The following is a 19,999-nucleotide window of genomic DNA, read 5'->3' on the forward strand; positions in this document are numbered from 1 at the left end:
GACCACATAGGTACTCAGACAGGCTTCTTAGCGCTATGAGAAAAAGCTGAATATGACAAACAAATGAGAAGCTGCTGCCTATAAAGTAACATCTTTAAGGCTTTCCTGAAAAGCGACTTGTTCTGCATCCTGTGTAAGGTTACTGGGAGGGTGTTCAACAACTTGGCTGCCACCATTGAAAAAACCCTACTGCCGGATAAGGCCAATTAATTTTGGGGACAGAAAGAAGAGATGCATAGGTGGAGAAGAGCGTGCGGCCAGGAACATGTAGTGAGTAAACTTGATCCTAGGATATATTGGTACGACGAGGTAAAAGGCTATGTGAACATGGCAGAGAGATTTAAAAGAGATCCTCTTTGCACTGGGAGCCAATGCAGAGAATCCAAAGAAGCAGAGGAGAAAGCATGCCACTGAAGGCCAACCAAGACCATGTTCCATGCGCTTAACTTTTAATCATATCTGGTTGAAATCTGCACTTCATTGGCTCTATTCAGTGTCATTTGCATGGTGAAATGGATCAATCAGGATGTGCAATAGACAAAAGCCAACATTTCTGTGAATCACCAAAAAATGCCTAATTTGTTCAAGGTGCAAGTCAAATTTGCTCCGGTTGAATTTTGCACTTGCGTCAATGCATCTTTCTGAAGCTGACCCTTAACTTTGGTGTGATGTAATGTACATGAAAAAGGGACTAGCTGCTTAAACACTGAAGAATGACTTCTCAGTTCAGAGTGTGAGTGTGTTGATATCTCCAAGCTGATGTTAAAATAATGGTTGCTATTTTCTACAATCATAGACAAAGATTCATTCACTTTCTTCAATGTATTTGACATAAAGCTCTCAGATGATACCACAACATTGTTAGTGGTACTTTACAAACACAGAAAATAATAATAACATAAATAAAAAACTCTTCTGATGCTCCATTAATTCCATTGTATATCTCATATGCATACTTTAATATATTAAAAAAATGTTTCTTTTTTATTTTTGGTAGAGAAACTGTCAAGTGTAATGATTATTTGAAAGCCACCTTAATTCAACTTTTTCGAGGTTGGGAAAGATACATTCTAGGGCTGCGGGCAGCGTCCATAATCTTGGAAATCGAGACATGTCTTTACAAACAACAACTTTCATGCTTTATCGAAAGTTTAACAGTGAATCAAAGACGGGTTCTAAAATGATAATATATCTTTAGCAGACCAGTGTTCACTGCACCCGTTCTACTGAGGAGTGCCCTTAAAATGTGACATAGGAGCCAGAACTTCCCCCAACTAGTTATATTTATCCCCCCAAACATAGCTGTACATTTCTGGTTTACACCGATTACACTTGTTCAGAATCACTTTTTTATTAAATATAAAATTGTAAACATTTGCTTAAGTCCGTCAGTGCAATCAGCTTTATTTGACATAAGGCATAAGGGGGAAGGTTGGGGAAGACAGGGGCTAGAATGGACAGGTGGTCTGACGATGCTTTCATTTCAGGAGCACCATCCTTTTTGGATAACAGTTACTTCCTGTGTCCAGTCGTTTGCCCTTTAATGCCAAACATTTCATCGCTGCTAGTTCTGGTTACTTCACTGCTTTGCCGAAAGGAATCCTTCAGGTAATTAATGACCAAGCAGCCCTGTCCCTTTAAATCCTTCTTCTGGCATACAAATTTGTAAAACATCGTCCATTGCTGTATAATCTCCCATTGCTCGTCAGCCTTGAGTAAAATAACAGATTCAGGAATGACTCCTAAGGTACCAAGGGCTGATGTTTTCATTTAATAACCTGACCAAGGAAGATTCTAAAACTTATAGCTCTAATATGGCCCACTGAGTGGGAGACGATACAGAAATTCTTTGTTGTGGATCATTCAATTAAAGTCATTCGAGTAACCGAAACAAAGGATAATGGGGTGAACACATTTTATGTTTCAGAGCCCAAGCAGTGTCCAGAGTGCCGGGAAGGTTTGCTTTGTCAGCAACAGAGGGACATGCGCGAGTATGCCCAGGCCACGATTTACATCCATAAAGTGGTCGAAAATCAAAAGGTGATGAAAGAAGCAGCCCCTGAACTGAATGTAAGCAGCTCAGAAGCAGAAGATGAAAGAGAGGATGTGCCACCAGAAGGGGAAATGGACCCTGACTTTAAACAAGCCAATGGTGCACCTGGAAAACGGCAAAAGTTGTCCCATCTGGGCTATGCAGTATGTCAAAAGCAAGGCATTCGACGGAGCACGCGACATCGGAAAGTAAGAGGAGAGAAAGCACTTCTGGTCTCTGCTAACCAGACATTAAAGGAGCTGAAAATACAAATAAAATTGTTTCTAAAATTAAATATTCTGGGTGAAGAACTGTTCTACTTTGTTAACTGTTCTATGGCCTTTCAGTCCACTTTACTCATTGCCTACTCATATGATTAGTGCTTGGTGGTATACACATTCCACAGGCTCACACATACTTAGAGGACTCACTGGACATTATCAATGGCATATGTTTCAATGGATAACAGAAGGTACATGCTTAATGACTTTAACTTGCCCACATTTGAAGGCCTCCTTCCACCAAAGTGCTGCCATCCGCCATTGAGAAGACAGTTACAAGGTTGCATCATAGGAGGAGGTAACACCAATCAGATAAGGGTGGCCATACATTGGCTACCACTGGCCACCTGCCACATTTCTACTGGAGCAGTATTTGCTGCCTTGATTTTGCAAGGTCTGTCAGGGAGAATGATAGTGGTGGGATGGAGGAAGAGCCGACCAGCTTAGTGATGGCTTACCCCTGCCAAGCCCCATTGTCTCATGGTAAGGCCTATTATTATTTTCCCTGTGATGCAAGTGACCCCCTTACTGACTTTGTTCATATGTATTGTTCTGTTTAGAGAATCCTCAAGTATATCCTTAAGTGGGGCCTTCTTTGGCACCCTGTGGAAAGTACTCATAACTATTTCTATGAGACTTGGGAATACCCCCCCCCCTACCCCAGTTTGCAACTAACTCAGGCTTCCCTTCCTTTCATCCTGTAGCTTTCAAACAACTATATACACCTTTCGTTTAGCCCAGGTAGATGTTTTCTTCCCACTGAAGCCGTCTTTCAAGCTGCTACTCATTGCTACAACAAACACTTGGATATTTTTTAAAGACCCACCACAGTGAAAGAACTGCTCTGAACTCCCTTCAAGCAAGGATCCATTTATTAATCTGTGCATCAGGCATAAAAACTACAAAGAATACAATGCTATCAATTTGGTTCTACTTTGTGAGGAAGATTTCAATATTTGGAGGACCCCATGTTATCCTAAGAAAGACTGCACCCAGCCTTGAAATTAAAAAACATCTGTAAAGGAATGATGTGTAGATAGAAATGGTCTGTATGCTACTGCTGAGACTCAAATGTCTCCCTTTGCTGTAACAAAGTGAACATTTTCTGCTCTGGATGAATTTTCACTGGACCCTCTGTCAACTAGCAAAGTCTGGGCGAAGGCGAGTCAGTCTCTCCCCCTCAAAGCCACTAGTAAATGACTGCTAGGCCATTACTCTTTAATGTTAAATTCATGTCTCCATTCTCATCATAAATCTGTTATTTGTGTTCCTCTAAAAGCTAATCTTTACCTTTGCACAATCTGTAGTATCATGAAATATATGCTCTGATGTACAGTGTAATCAGAAAGGTGCCTACATACATCAATAAATAAAATATGGTCTTTCCCTACTCAAAATGTCCTCTCTGTAAAGTGTTCCAGTGCATTCTAATGCTAGATCTGTGCCATGAAATGCTGGAATAAATTATATATACATGCTTTCAATCGCCAATTTAACTTGTAAATTCAAGGTACAATGCTAAATGTATTCAGGTAATGAGCAGTTGCTGCATAGTTCTGATATAATTAATGTTCATACTACGTCTAACCTGACTTAAACAGAAATTCACTCAATTTCCAGCTGGTCGGTCAAATATTGTTAATTCACAATAACATGACATTTCCTGGTGAAAATATAGATTTGAGTGTCATAAATGGCTGTTATAGTATTTTGAGGTTATAGTATTTGGAGTAAAGAAGGCACACAATTCTCAAGAAAAATAATCACCGATTGTCTTGCTTGAGCATTATGATAAAATCCCTTGGATGGCTCATGACAAAAGGTTATTTAGGGAGATTAACAATAATATTCTATTCTATTCTATTGTTTTGGTAAAGCGCAAATCAGCTGCCCCAGCGAAGAGGCGTCCCGGCGCTAGAAAACCACAGACCAGGTCTGAGAATAGAAGATGGAGAGGAGGATTAGGGGAGAGGGAATAGATGCGTTTTAATGGCTTTTCGGAAGGCCGGTAGATTGTCTATGGAGCGGATGTTTTGTGGCAGATCGTTCCATGGTTTGGCTCCTAGGACCCTAAAGGAGCGGCCGCCCATGCGACAGAGTTTTATGCGAGGAACGCACAGGAGGTGCTGATTAGAGGATCCTAGGTTACGTGATGGAGTGTAGGGGGTGAGAAGAGGTCGCAGCAGTGTTGGGTTTCCAGATTTGATCATTTTAAAGGTCATGATGAGGATTTTGAATATAATTCTGGAGTTAACAGGTAGCCAGTGAGTGCAACAGTAGGGAAAATATTGGATAGCGTAGGGGAAAAAATTACTATTCCAACTCCAGAAAGTGCAACAGTATGTAAAGCGTTGAATAGCATAGGGGTAAAAATTACTATTCCCACTCCAGAGAGTGCAACAGTAGGGAAAGCATTGGATAGCGTAGCGTTAAAAATTACTATTCCCACTCCAGAGAGTGCAACAGTAGGGAAAACATTGGATAGCGTAGAGGTAAACAATACTATTCCAACTCCAGAGAGTGCAACAGTAGGGAAAGCGTTGGATAGTGTAGGGGTAAAAATTACTATTCCCACTCCAGAGAGTACAACAGTAGGGAAAATGTTGGATAGTGTAGGGGTAAAAATTACTTTTCCAACTCCAGAGAGTGCAACAGTAGGGAAAGCGTTGGATAGCGTAGGGGTAAAATTACTATTCCAACTCCAGAGAGTGCACCAGTAGGGAAAGCGTTGGATAGCGTAGAGGTAAAAATTAACATTCCAACTCCAGAGAGTGTAACAGTAGGAAAAGCGTTGGATAGCGTAGGGGTAAAAATTACTATTCCAACTCCAGGGAGTGCAACAGTAGAGAAAGCGTTGGATAGCGTAGGGGTAAAAATTACTATTCCAACTCCAGAGAGTGCAACAGTAGGAAAAGCATTATATAGCGTAGAAGTTAAATATAACATACTTATAAATAATCGTTGTAAATAAAATAATTAAAAATTTAAGTTTTAAATAACTCTACATCATTTGCAAATACCCATTAATAATTACTAAAACATAATTACAATGTATTAATTAATTAACAATAAATTAAAAATAAATAACAATAAATAATATTTAAGAAATATAAATTACCAAATAATAAATATTGAACATTAAAATATTTTCAAAACAAAAAACATATTAATAATTAAAAATTGATTAACAATAAAAAAATGGTAAACAGTTTTTTAATAAGAAAAATGTGTAATGAAAAATTATTTACAATTAATAAAATGAATTTCCAATTAATCAAAAGTATTTAACAATTATAAATATCAATTACCAATTTAAAAAACTTAATTACCAATTAAAAAATGTATTTACAAATTAAAAAATGTAATTACCAATAACAAACCTCAATTACCAAATAAAAAATGAATTGCCAATTAAAAAATGTAATTATCAATAACAAACCTTAATTTCCAATTAAAAAAATTAATAAGCAATTAAAATAATTAATTACCAATTAATATTTTATTATAAATGAAATAATTATCAATATCAATTAAAAATAAATAATTACTTAATTACAATTAAATTACGTCCCACCCAATTCCCCTATAAACCCACAACCCGCTACAGAACTTAAACGCAAAAATGTATTAAAATTAATTTACAATTACTAAAAATTAATAATTAATTTAATATAATTAAATTACTTCCCACCCTATTTCCCTATAAACCCACAACCCGCTCCAGTACTAAAACATAAAATTAAATTAAATTTATAAAAAATAGTACACATATAATTTAAAACAAACAAAAAACATATAACACATACATATAAAATACATAATAAAATACATAACAACAAACAATTATCGATATTAGTAACATCAAAATTAGTAACATCAATATAATTGATATTGATATTACTAACTTCGATATTACTGACATCGATATAAAAAAAATCGATATTACTTACCTTAGGGTCGATATTTTGACCAACGATATTCTTGACCTCGATATCCTTCACCTTCGATATTTTTACCTCGATATTAATGTTGGTCGATAATTTGGAATCGATATTTTGACTGTGCACCATCGTTGGTATATGAGTCTATTTTCTCTCCAGATATGCTCCAAATTACTTTGTTATCCTTTAGGAGCCTAAAATATTGATAGTTGGTTACTTTTTTGTTGTGCCATTTTAGAGGTTATCTTAAAGATCTGATACTGACCCAGATCATTTGGTATTGTCATTGATATTCTATTTTGCACACACCTTGATTAATTTGTTACAGTGTGCAATTTTTATCTTAAAGTCTGTTAGTTTCTCACAAATGTTTTTATAAATTGGTAAATATAAAATGCTATTGGAATTCTTTTTTGTAGCTAGAAAATGTTGGAAAAATATTATTATATGCATACTATTATGATTTTAAACAAAAATTGAATAAAGTTAATTGAATTGAATTAATCCACTAGAACATGAACTATAGCAGAAGAGAAATCGTATACCCTTAGACTGTATGACTTCACAGTACTAACCCCTTGCCCAAATCTTCACCCTTGAGCAGCATAACGTTTGCAGCTGGAAGGAAAATATGTTCTTTGACCTAATTCTTGTCCCAGAGAACCACTCAAAGGCTCTTAAGATAGGTTAGCAATGACAGTGTTAAGGGTACCAAATGGCCAGCTATGAGTAGCATATGCTCTCCATGATAACCCTAATAGATACCCATGGACCAGGGCCTCATAATTGTATTCTTTGGGAAGATATCATTAGTACTGTGTCTAGTTGTATTGTTTAGTTTTGCACCATTAAGGCTATGTTTGAAAAAATAAATTTCTAAAGCCCCATGTCAAGTAGAAAATCATCACATCTATGCTGAAAAAGCATTTTAAAAGCAATGCATCTAGCTCTTTTATTAGAGGAAGTATTTCATAATAGTTGGATAGGTTTGTGGTTATTGAACCAAGATGTGCTAGAAAGAAAATACCATATTAAGGCAACTTATTGAGCAACAACAACTTTCTATGAGGAAGTAGGGCTGCTTTGCTAAACGGACTACATTAAGAGAGTTATATTGTACACTCAAGAATAAGGAAAATATGTGTTAGGTGCAGAAGAATATTATGAAAAGGAGTTAGAAGATGTAAATTTCATTACAAAGGTGAATTGGTGAAAAGACACATAGCAATATAGTGCATGCATACTAGATGAGTTAGTGAAAGAGACAGTTTGTTTGTTGCATTGTAGAAAGCTCTTTGTGAGTACAAGTCTTTACATTGTGAACAAAGAAAGGGTGAAATCCAACTCATGCTATCATGGTGACAAAGTAAAAGAAACATGTAAGGGTGATTAGTGAATACCGCTGTTGCTTTATAACAAACTAGGGCATCCAAACAGGACTCACTTCTTAAAGAAAATATAATAAATAAACAGTTAAAATGTTGTCATGTCAGCAAGGTAAGTACATGAAAAAACACAGACTGGTATGTAATTATAAGCTGCTGATCATGTGTAATATGCTTATACCAACAGGACGTCTTGATATTGCATTGCCAAGACCTAATGAGAAGACAAATGTGACTTTTACCATCCAAGAAATGCCATGCTTTGCTCAGCCCTTCTAAGCAATGGACAGGCATTAAGAACATATAAAAGCCAGTGGCTAGAAGGGACTAAGACAAACTCCTCTCTTTATGAAGAACTGTTTACCCGAGGTATACATACAGTTCTGATGCTTTCAACCAGAAGTAAAAATTAAAAATCTTACCACACTGTTTATCATTGGCTTACCTCAAACACTGTCATTCTTCTGACTGCCATGATAACTGACTAGGACTGACTTGAGTTACTGTGACAGTCTATAAACTGTGTGGCACCAAATAATCGTAGTCTGAATAGGATCTGATATAAATATCCTATCCTAAATATCATTTACATAAATATTACCCCATTAGAAGAAATATTAGATAATGGGGTGATATTTTTGTAGACAATATTTAGGACTTCATATTTATGTCAGAAGGTATTTTAACTACAATTTTCTGGCATACAAACTTATAATCAGAAAACCTTAGATCTTTCACGATATTCCATTTATGCATGACCATTCACTGAGAATACTGCTAAAAATTGCCAAATGACACCTGTTGTGAGCAGAATAGTGTGTTTACACAGACTTCCCATTAAAGACAGAACCCGTCAACAGGTTCTAGATGGGTCAGAGTCTATCTTCCTCCCAAAAATCTGGACTCCATATTCTTCCATTTAACCAACTCCAGGTTACCTTGTGACAGCCGATCTTCAGCACTGTGCCCACATCCGTTCACTTTAAGGGATTTCAGCACTGAAATAAGATTGTCTAGCAATTAGCGGTGACAGGCCCACCAAAGCCAGTTTAGTGAGGCATGGTGCGTTACAGGAGCCTTGAATGAAATGCAACTCTAGGTCTTCGGCTTAATTTCTCCAATGAGTCAAACTTAGCAGCAATCTAATTATGCATGTATACTTTGCTTTCCACCTTCCAGGCCCTACCTCGCGTCCCCCACCCATCCCTCATGTCCGTTTTATCTCTATTCAGGTCCTTTTATTTTTTCATGTTTTATATAGGCCAAACTTGACCCACATTGTGTTGGAGGGCTTTAAATGAGCACTAGTTGCATTACACTTGGACAATTTCATTTATTTTCCTATTACACATGGGGGATTAACTGATTTGCCTACAGGCCCGGACTGGCCGTTGCGGGCACCGGGCAATCCCCCGGTGCGCCGCAAGGATGGGGGCCGGTTTTGGGCCTCTGGGGGCCGTTTTTGTTACAGGGCCAAAAACGTCCCTGTAACAAAATCGGCCGTAAACCGGGCCTGGTAAAGAGCGCGGTCGCACTCCCCTGGGGGTGGGGGGGGGGCGAGCACTATGCCGGGGCCGGTTTTGGTTCCCAGTCTGGCCCTGTTTGCCTAGAGTCGATGTCAAGACTCGAACCCATTTCTACAGTTCCAGGTTGATTTTCAGCCAATGCCGAGACTCGAACCCAGTTCCAAGGCTGGCAGGTCTGACCTCAACATGCTTTACTTGTGTTAATCCACCACCCCACTCACCAGCTTGTTTTTTAACAACACACCCACCCTGCTTTTAGCCCACCAACTCCTCCTACTCTCTGTTGTTTTACCCATCCCCCGTACTTGAAACAAAGCCAATAGATTTCCCATAGTCTAAACCTATATACTTTCCAATTCTTATTATTCATACCATTCTTCTGAGGATGCTCATTATCATATATGTTGGCATGAAATGAATGAAATGAAATTTGATTTGTAGAGCGCATGGCTGCCCGAAAGCGTCCCAGCGCTTGCTTAGGGAACCCGTCCTGGTATTCCCCTGCGAGATAACCCATTAATGGGCATCCCCAAGGTGAAAGCCAGGCATCCCGCTGCGATGGGCCGTTGTGGAGATTAAGCAAGCTATTGCCCAGAGTTACAGAGTGGGACTCCATGATTGGAATAGGCACCGAGGCGAGAATTGTCGGGTCCGGGGAAATTTGAGCCCAAGACCCGCCGAGGCGGGGAATTGAACCCTGGTCCGGGCCAGACCTCTGCATCAGGGTCTGCCCCTCCAACCACTTGAGCCACACTTCTCCACAATTGTATTACTATGTTGAATTTAAAGAAGATATACAAGGTAACTATTTCCTATTCTTTTGTTAATCATGGTGTTTTAAATACAATTCACAGACAGCTGAAAATGCCCCCAATAAAGAGCGTGTGTGTCAATACTGTTGCAGTGTTACTTAAAGGAATGATCAGGGCTTTAAGTGGTCCGGGTCCCTCCGGGTCTCAGACCTGGTAGCAATTTAAAAGAGACATTGAAAAGGATCCCTTTCATGCCCTTCTTTCATGTCCTTAACTTTTCATGCAAAACAGTGATTGATATCTGAACAATGAGAGTAAAAATGCTTAGGTAATTCAAGTCATTCTTGCTGATATTTCACATGCATTACTGAATCTTGCATTCCCTATGAGTGTTTGTTTTTCCAGGTGGGTATGTTAAGTTTTTATTTCAAGAAGCATATTACTCTGGTCTAGTGCACAATGTGAATTGAGTCACATCCACAGCCAGTATTATACAGTGTGCTCTGGGCAAGTGTGCCCACTTTGGGCACCCCCAGGGAACAATGGTATTATCAAAGGGGCTGCAGACGCTTGTGTGTCCCCTTCTGTAACAAAGATAAAGATAGTCCGTATTACCGACATGGGAACAGAGGCAAACGTCTATAAGAGGCACGCTGAAAGTGCACCACAAAAAGGTGGCACACTTTCAGTGCACGTCCTGAAGGCAGCCTTCTGGGGGAGAGAAAGGGGCTTCCTTGGAATGCCCTAGACTTCCCCTGCAGGCAGGTGCAGTCACTCACTCCACCTACATGCAAGGGGATCTCTAACCCCCCTTAAAAGTACAGGCGGATTGCTGCCTCAACAGTGAAAGACAGAAAAAGTTTTTAGCAGCTGCTCCATATTTCATTTGAATTCTCCGACATCGCAGCCAAGACCTGGAACGAGCTCCCATTCAACATCAGACGTGCCCTGTCCCTGAACACCTTCAGGAAGGCTCTCAAGACCTGGCTCTTCGGCTGACCGTAACTACTGACTCCCCCCACCAGCACCTTGAGACACGCATGGGTGAGCAGCGCGGTTACAATTCCCTGATTGATTGAATGTGCTGCCCTGGGGTCAACCTGAGTTTGGCGGTGCCCAAGGGTTCAGTGCATTCGTTCTAATGTAGCACGCCTTTCTTGTTTGCACCGGCCCCCTTTTGAAAGGTGCGCCATGGCGCAAACAATGAAAGAGTGCCATATCCATAATATGGCCTCGGGTGTTTATAACAGGGAACAACTGAGTTGTGACTGAAGGCAGTGCGAGTTTCTCCCCGTGCCTTACAGTTGAGCAACAAGGTACTCAGAATACATGGTCATCCAATCCTTGGCCTCTTTAAAAAGCTCACAGAGTAATTGTCATGTATGCAAGTTGTAGTTGTGATTCTATGCAAATGTGTGGGTAGGGAGGCATTCTATGGGAATTAGTGTATATATGTTCAAGCCACGCCCTTAATCATATAGGTCCCACCCCTTTCAGGGACCCTCTATTATGTCATCCTCTTTAAAGACCCGGGAATAATCAAATAAAGTTCTGTAGAACAAATTGTTTCACAATACTGAATGGCAACCTTCGATCTTCTCGCACCTGCAGTTATGTATAGCTACCAGAAAGACCTCCTGTCCCCGAATGGCCCACTATGGTCTGGGCTATAATTGTGGTTCCACCTCAGCGAGCAGTGTTATTTCGTGACCGGATGTGCTGAACTATTGCTACACACGGTGCTTTCATGCTCCCAGTATATGTTAGCTTTCATCAGCAGCTTCCTGTTCTGGCAGCACCTTGTGATCTAGCGAGCTTGCAAGTGAGACATCCAGTATCATACAGTAAAACTGTATCATTCCGGGCTGCAGCCGCCCAACGGATGACTTAGACCGGCAGCGTCCTTTCTCCATCTCCATGACTTCCCCGGCACGGAGAACACATCAGGTGAGCATCTTAGCGTTTTTAGCTCACTAAGCTTTCGGCTGCTGCACTATTGTCTAGATAGTGCCACTGCCTAAATAGCGCCATTTAAAAGTTGCTTTGATACGGTGATTGAGTTGATGGGAAGTGCAATTAATTTGAATTTAAACAACAATCTTTGTGACTAGTGTCCCGGCTCACACAGAGTATACATGTCAATTCAATGGCTGTTTTCGGCATCAGTTACAATGAGCAAGTGATTTGTGTTGAACCTTACATTACTTGTCAGGGAGGGGTCCCTAAGACGTGCAAGTCAGGGCTGTAGTAGCTATTATTGTTTGGAGCTCGCAGCTCAGGACAATTATCAAGGTTTGGACACATTTGGTCACCAAGTTTCTGTTCTGTGCTAAGGACCGACTGGAGGTGCATTTATGAGCGAATCCATTGAAGAAAGGATGAATGATTGCTGCATCTACTGGGTGTGATTCACAAAGAAACTAAAAATATATGCAGTAGGGTATTCAGAAAGGAAAGGCAGAGGGGGCACGATTCCCCAGGCTTCACACTTCTGTCAGTGAACTGCACTTGTACTTGTACTACAGCGTTTGTTTATAGATTATAAAGGAAGCCTGCCTTGTTTATTAATGATGTGTAAACGAACAAAGCTAATACCACTAGATGGTACCTGAGGCCCTATCTGCTGTGGCCTTTCTTTCCATGCAGCCCATGTTTCGCAACTTACAAATACCTCTCCCGACCCGGACCCCCTTATGTAGTAGACCAAGCTGCCTTAAAAGCCGTTGACATGCTTTATTGATCTACACCTGTGTCTGGATGTAGATTTTCGAATTTCTGGAATTCTGAAAGGTTTTGAAAAGTATGTAAGGGAAGCTGTGACTGTGGCAGGTTTTCCGGAGGACTTCTGGAAGCTTTTGGGAACTCCTGTACACTGTAATTTGAAGGGATTTCCACATTCATATTTGCGCATAGTGTGCAGTTACACATTGGAATAAGTCCAAATACGTGTCAACTTTTTCTTTTAATCTTCACCTGAAAACTATGACTCCCTGTGGAAAAAACATTGCCCTGGGACCCCATCATTTTTGCAGTGGTCCTTTCCCATTACCACCCTGGAAGCAGGTTTAATATTGACAGTAACAGGAGCAAATCCCTTTCCATGGTGTGAATGTGATGAGAAAAAGTTTGTGAATACCCACAAACTTGTAAATTAGTGGGTGTGCAAAATCTTTTCAGGACTGCAGTGCCGTCGAATACCTCCTTCCCATCAACAGGAGCAGATTTACTCTCTTGTAATAATAATACAAAAATATTTTAAGTGAGGAAATCGATTTACAAGTGCAAATTCACCTTAAATAAATTGCAAAAATGAAGTTCCATAAGTAAGTCAAGCCGTTTGTGCGCTTAAGTTGAACTTTGTCATGCAACTGCCTTTGTGAATTGGGCTCAACGTGGATAGCGTCTTAAAGTACTAGGGGGCAGATTTACAAGCCCCTTGCGCCTCTTTTACGCCATTGTTGCGTTACTTTTGTGACGCAGCAGCAGCGCAAAAGATGCGCCATGGTGCGGGGTATTTACAACGTGACGCATCTGGGAGATGCGTCACGTTGTAAAGCCCTGCGCCATAAGGAGGCGTTCCGGCGCAGGGGGGTCGTTCCTGGCAAGGAACGCCTACTAAAAGTGGCTGAGTGAAATCTACAAGATTTCACTCAGTCACTTTTAGGCCAATGCTGCGTCAAAACCCTGCGCCTGCTTGAAGCAGACGTAAGGCTTGACACAGCATTGGACAGATAGGGCCGCCGAGAGCATTGCTGGAGCTGCGTCGCAACTCCAGCAATGCGTCACCTTCTCGGCACAGATGCGTCACGCATCTGTGCCGTTTTTGCCCCATGGTGCGCCGCATTGTAAATGCGGCACACCATGGGTGGCGGAGCTGCAGCGCACATTAACTGGCGCATCCTTAGGGATGCGCCAGTTATTGTAAATCTGCCCTAAGGTCTCTGGCCATTTCCTGTTTGAGGAAAGGGAGGAACACAGTGCTTAATGTTGTCAAGTGTTCCAGAACTTTCTTTGGACAATACTTGCTCATCATCACACTCACATAACTGTTCCCGTTTATAGTATAATTTGTAGGCGCCATTGATAAACCAGCCTTTATCAACTACATCACTAAGCGTGTTCTATGATGATGCTTACTGTTCCTGGCATATTCTCATGATATTTGGGATCCTTTCCACCAACAATGCATCATTCTTTACCCTCAACTTTTAAATAAAGTCAAAAAATAAAACATAAAACAGAGTTTACAATAAGTGACTCAGCTGCCAAAAGATGTTGAAAAGACCAGACTAAATAACGCGCTCAACATATTCAGTGAAATCAACATTTCTTAACAACATTTCTAAGTCAGAATCACAGCCGCCAAACAACACCTAGAGCAAGCAATTGGTTCACACCAGCAAATAACTAATCCAACCTGTAGGTATGCCAGAGCCACAAACCTTGACCACATTTGAAATCGTATCTGCAACGTGAATCACTAAAGGCAGCATAAATTAGTGGCCACAGGGACCTCTTTGGTCCCAGATAGACTTTCTCCAGTGTCACGCATAAATACCAAAGGACAATCGCCATATACTAAAAAGTGCATCAGAAAACATTTACTGCCAATAACAGCCGCGTCAATGCATCACTCACACATTGTTCGGCAGACAAAGATCTTCTGCCGACATTGGTTGCACTGTAACTTGAAACAAAACAACCCACACATGAAAACATTGCCAAGTCTGCAGGTCACCACAATGTGAAACATTCTAACCAGCTCCTCATCAGGTATCACAAGCGGATCTCAAACATCTGGACAAATTGTTCTTGGTACCGTTTCTTATGATTTATCAAAGACATAAAGAAAAAAGATTGCAAATCTGAGAACATAGCATTTACATTCAAGTTCTCCTAAAGTCCCCATTATCAGCGTTGCTTGTTAAAAAATCGGTTCCTGCCCAGTAGGAGGTGTAATAACTCAGAAGCAAATTCAAATGGCATTTTCATCTATTGGAAATCGCACGTATGTCTTTCACACTGAAAGGAATAATTGAGCTTAGAACTCACTCAAAGTGAAAGTATTTTAAAGCATACAGTAAATTGAATTAGTTAGCAAATTTAAAATGTTGGTTTTGCATAGTCATTGAATACGTTTTAAAAAAACTCAAGGGGTCTGTGTGTTAAAAGTGTGGAAGGACATTCAAGAGCATTTAAAAAACATATGAGTGGCACATTTTATTTTACCACTGACAGTTGGTTGAAAGCAGATCCGTTTTTACATGCTCCTTTAGAAACAGGACCCGGCAATAAAACAATCCAGCTGGGATGATTTTTTTGTTCCTTGGTAGAAAGGGGTTTGCTACTCCCTCTGTACTAATGTATTGTTGGGCCAGGTTTAAGGGTTGGCTTTGTACATGCATGAATGCTTGTTATCATAGTGTCAGGATAGCACTCCCGCCCTGCAATCAGAGAGCATCATCGGTATAATACTTGATTGAGAGCTGGAGGTCAGCAGTGGAAAAAAAGATGGGAGAAAATACAGAGTTTCAAGCCCATATTTCTAGAGTAGAGGGATGAGTTCATGAAACAAGAACAGTCTTCAGCTTTCTGCAGAAATGAGGGTGGGTCTCAATTTAATTCGTGCAAAAGGTGAGATAGTTCCATGTTTTATGCTCTACACTGGTATTGTTCTACCTCAGAATTTGGATTTTAAATGATGGTATAGTAAGATGCACCTAGTTGTATCTTTTGATATGTGTAAGGTAAGTTGAGTCCTTTTTATAAATTGCTTTGCGGATGGTACACATCAATTAGAAACCAATGCAAGATGCAGCTGAAAGCTATTGGAGGCATTTTAATAGTGGTTGACATGATGCAGAGTGTTCAAGGTCGAATTATTCTGTCAGTCTGATTTTTAACAGTCAGAAGCTATATGGTCTCTACTGGTGCTTCAGTAATCAACGTGTGATATGGTGGTAGTCCTTATAATTGATGTGCTCTGCTTCATGCAGACGAAAAGGTACTTTGTGGAGACAGCAATGAAAATGACAGACTTTGACAGCTTTATTGATTAAGTGACTGTAGCAAATGTGATCTGTCAATTTAGTCCACCAGGATTTTTTGATTTGACTACCCTTTTTATGGATCTTTACTCTGGGTGTGTCTCACTACTTGAGTATCACTAACAGTAAACTCACTGTAATTAGACTGAGAGTGGTAACCACCAGTGCTTGCCTTTTAAGAAAAGGCCTCTATGGTACATCTACGGCAAGAGTTAGTGGTCTGGTTACATGTGAACACACATGAGCGCTGTGCAGGTAGCCTGTTGCAGAATGGTCTCTGCAGGGATTGGTACTGACCTCGAGTAGGCCTTATAACATTAGTAGGCATTTATACTACAGGTCTGCAGTGCTTACTGAGATCTAGGTTGTTTTCATTGTATTGTACATATAGGCAAATCTGCCTTAAAGTACAGTTTTCCTCCACTTAAGCCTGTAAGGTACAGCAAAGTAACAATACAGGGGAAAACATGCACCTTGAGTTTGAATCTTCAGATCTCATTCACCTACATATACATCTTTTGGAACTTCAAGAATTGTCATTTCTCTGGTTCAGCTCATAATAAGATTATAGAATGTTGTCCTCCTTTTTGGTCCAAGTTAATTGCTCTGCTCCCCAGCAGAGGGAACAGAGGCCTTCCCACACTAAAGGAGTAACTATCAGTGATTGACCCAGTTCATGCAAGAGGAAAGGGGTGTGGGAGAAATCTGCCTCTGATAATTAGCTAGTCATACTGGACTGGGACAGCCATGGCCTGCTAGAACAAAGGGAGAGAGCCAGACTTCTGGAGCCAACACAGAAGGAGCTCGCCTTTGAAGTTTTGCCTTTGAAGTTTTGTGAACAGGCAGTGAATTCTGATAGGGGCATAGCTGGGGGGCCTTAGAGGAGCTCTTTCCAGAGAATGGATGGGTCTCACCAGGGTCAGTGGTGCAGAACCCTGTAGGCCCTCCGAGGACCAGTTAAGGGAAAGAACATATTGGGGACACTAGATGGCTTCCTTAGGATCTCTATGGAAAGGACTGGGACTCTCATGCCCCCACAGGTGCTCTGAAGACAGACAGTGGGCTCTGGGGCCTGTGGAGTGCAGGCAGGATAGTGTTCTGTTGGCTGAGGGGCTGCACAGGATGCCCCACAAGAACTAAAAGAGCACCAGGAGCCAGGAAGAGAAGAAGACTAGAGCAGAAAACCAGAAAGCCCAGCTCCCTGCAACCTCAATTAAACTGCTCCTGGGAGCTCGGTCAGGCAACTAAGAGGAAAAAGAGATAAATATGGAGAGAATTGACACAATAGGGCCCAAAATGTGCATCTTGAAAGGGTTTCTCTTAAAAAAAAAATTATGAAGATGTGTGCATAGCACTATTTCAAGGATTAACCTTGGGGTGGGCCTGGGTCAGGTGGGGGGTGCATTTGGATCATATTACATTTCTGGCGAGAGGAGCATGTGTGAGGCCCTCTCCCCAAGTCATATGTCAGCCCTGGGCACCCCATTTATTGGGCCCGTGCAAGACTACTCCAGGGACCGATCTCTCTGACAGTGAACTTTGCCGTTGGTCCTGTGACCTACATTATGTGGTCTTAAGCAAGTGAAGAAAGACTCTGACACAAATGTTTGTGGTTATTTTGAATACAAATGTTTTATTGGCAATATTGCTGATGAATACAGTCATTCTTATACTTCTAATGGTTGCTTCTAAGTATGGCTATTGTCTCTGCACCTATTTTATTAGTGACACACTGCCAAATCATAACATGTGGTTAATGTTATTAAGGTGGTGACACCCTGACAATTCCAGTAGACATGCCTTAAATATTTTAATTTGGCACCCTGACAAAGACAGTATACCTGCCTTATTATTATTAATGTGGGGGACCCCATGACAAAGCCAGTAGGCTTGCTTTATTTAAAATATCACCACCTTATAGTGTGATGTTGCATCTGGTATAGGTGAGGGCATTGTGAATATAGAGTTGAGGATCCTCTAGGGGTGTAATATGATATGAGTCTGTCACTAAAGATATTTGCTTTGAACTGATGTATATATTTGTAAGTTAATGTGCAGTATTCAGCAGGGTGTGTGTAATGAAAGTACTGTCCTTTTTAAAAGCAAAAGCAATGACTGAACAATAATTTATTGAGTGGTGTTGTTGGGTGCCAGTGGATTGATGTCAGTGGTCCCTTCACCCTCCTGAATAGGCTTTGGACTGCCCTGTCTCACAGTGAGAGTGTCAAGTGCTACAATGGGGTACTTGGTTTCCAATAATAAGACAACTGCATACCTTTATTTGTGAAAGACTCACGTTCTTCGCAACTAATAACCCAGTTTCTTCTAGTGACTGAAGCATATTTGTTTTTAGCTGAAGACAAGGTCAAGATTCCTAAATTCATGAATTTCTTAAACCTAAAAGCACAGAAGGAACTCACACTATTTTTGACGAATTTACTGACAAACTGGAAAATCATTACACAACCAAAGCAGACATGTTGGACTCCTATTCAAAACAAAGCAAAACAACCAGCACCAACCCATTTTCAACAATCCCCCCCAAGAGTATGCTAACCCAGCCTCTGCATTCCTTCAGAAAACTATCTCAAGCAAGCAGGGGCCAGCCAGCTGCCCTTCTGACCCTTGTCCACCACCAATCTTCAAGAAAATTCTTTTAACTATCTCTGCTGACACACCAGTGAGAAAAATCATCAATAATTCTTTAACTGCAGGAATCGTTATGGAAGATTTATAAAGGCATACATATGCCTGTTATTAAAGAAAAAAATCTGGTCCTGCATGACCCAAACAATAACAGACCAATTACAAATGGAGCTTTCCTGAGCAAACTGATAGAAAAGCAGTATACGCATAGATGTCATAATTTACTGAAGCTAACTCCTTGCTTTTTGACTTCCAAACAGGATTCCATCAAGGAAGAGGCACAGAATCTGCCCTCATCACCATCTGGGAAGACCTAATGAACACAATAGACCAGAACTGGGTAGCTACACTCCCTCTCTTGGACCTCTCAGCTACATTTGACACAATTGACCATGACACACTAATCCAAGGACTCTACAAAACTGGAAGAGAGGGGACTGCTGTTGACTGGATCACATCCTACCTTCAAAGAGAATAAATGTCTACTATACTCCCGCTTTCTCATCCAAACCATACTTCACAAAAGCAGGGGCCCCTCAGGCTCTATCATCTCATCCATGCTTTTCAACATCTACATGAAGTCATTACTTGCAATGATCAATTAATTTGAGCTCACATGGTATAACTATGCAGATGACACACAAATCAGACCTGCCAACCTACAACTAAATATTGCCATATGAAGAAGGGCAATGGTCTTGGAGGGTGAAGCTTCATTCTGAGAGCTTCTCAAGAGGCACTGTGCCCTCTATAGTTCACCCGCACCACCTGCAAAAGCAACAAAAAAAGGGTGGCTGAGGCTGCCTCCGATATGCTGGGGTGTTTTCACACCTCTTAATGGACATCGACTGCTTAAAACCTGCAAAAACAAGCTAAACAGCCACTTTGTGAAGTGGTTTCCAGCTCTCCTTGCCTTCCATTGTGTGATTTTGGCTCCTCACTAGGTGATTGTGTGAAAGGAGCTGAAATGGTATGACACACAGTGGCATCATTTGAGTTGTCAGGTCTGCAAGTACTTCTTAAACTGGAAAGCCCAAAAGACATTGGAAACTCAAAAATCTGCACTGGCCTCAGAGCCGTTGATCAGGGGATGACAGGGACCCTTCTCAAATTCAATGCTTTCAAAACTGAATCACTCACATGTTGTTAGGCTCCAATAATCGACACAGAAATTCACTGAAAAAAACAGATTTCAGGGACGTTATAGGTAGTTGGACATTTCACTTGTACGTTATAGTTAGTAGAGCTAACTATAACTCACGCCCCCGCAATGCACTGCTGATGACGTCACATATTAAATCCCTCATGACATGGTCAGTGATATCACTGATGACATCACTGATGGCATCTCAAATGACATCACTGATGACATCATCCAGTGAATGTGTG

At 40.7% G+C, this 19,999-nt stretch overlaps 1 protein-coding gene and 1 pseudogene across 2 annotated transcripts in view; both read left to right on the forward strand.

Annotated features, from left to right (window-relative positions):
* The first annotated feature begins 1,760 nt into the window (after positions 1–1,760).
* On the forward strand, positions 1,761–2,412 carry LOC147722322 (ubiquitin carboxyl-terminal hydrolase 48 pseudogene; annotated as a pseudogene).
* A 9,294-nt stretch (positions 2,413–11,706) lies between these two features.
* The window catches only part of GPR141 (G protein-coupled receptor 141), a 193,834-nt gene continuing 185,541 nt past the window's right edge, over positions 11,707–19,999 (forward strand). The window contains exon 1 of one of the 2 annotated variants that reach the window (XM_086964839.1): positions 11,707–11,864. The gene's annotated coding sequence lies outside the window, so the exon portion shown is untranslated. The remainder of the gene's footprint in view (positions 11,865–19,999) is intronic. The other variant, XM_086964838.1, reaches the window with a different exon arrangement.

Source organism: Lissotriton vulgaris, chromosome 4_1, assembly GCF_964263255.1.
Source record: "Lissotriton vulgaris chromosome 4_1, aLisVul1.2, whole genome shotgun sequence".
Lineage (NCBI taxonomy): Eukaryota > Metazoa > Chordata > Amphibia > Caudata > Salamandridae > Lissotriton > Lissotriton vulgaris.